This window comes from Mobula hypostoma, chromosome 4 (genome assembly GCF_963921235.1).
Source record: "Mobula hypostoma chromosome 4, sMobHyp1.1, whole genome shotgun sequence".
NCBI classification, from domain to species: domain Eukaryota; kingdom Metazoa; phylum Chordata; class Chondrichthyes; order Myliobatiformes; family Myliobatidae; genus Mobula; species Mobula hypostoma.
The window spans coordinates 65,058,527-65,059,196 of NC_086100.1; positions in this window are offsets into that span (position 1 = coordinate 65,058,527).

Consider the following 670-nt stretch of genomic DNA (forward strand, 5'->3'; position numbering starts at 1 on the left):
TTTGGGGCCCTGAATGGTGGTAAGGGAGGAAGTGTAAGGGCATGTGTAGCACTTGTTCCGCTTACACGGATAAGTGCCAGGAGGGAGATCGGTGGGAAGGGATGTGGCAGGGTGATATACTGCGTCCCAGTGGCCACACATTTTAATTCCACATCCCATTCCCATTCTGACATGTCTATCCACGGCCTCCTCTACTGTAAAGATGAAGCCACACTCAGGTTGGAGGAACAACACCTTATATTCCGTCTGGGTAGCCTCCAACCTGATGGCATGAACATCGACTTCTCTTAGTTCCGCTAAGGCCCCACCTCCCCCTCATACCCCATCTGTTACTTATTTTTATGCACACATTCTTTCTCTCACTCTCCTTTTTCTCCCTCTGTCCCTCTGAATATACCTCTTGCCCATCCTCTGGGTCCCCCCCCCCCCCGTCTTTCTTCCCAGACCTCCCGTCCCATGATCCTCTCGTATCCCCTTTTGCCTATCAACTGTCCAGCTCTTGGCTCCATCCCTCCCCCTCCTGTCTTCTCCTATCATTTTGGATCTCCCCCTCCCCCTCCAACTTTCAAATCCCTTACTCACCCTTCCTTCAGTTAGTCCTGACGAAGGGTCTCGGCCTGAAACGTCAACTGCACCTCTTCCTACAGATGCTGCTTGGCCTGCTGCGTTC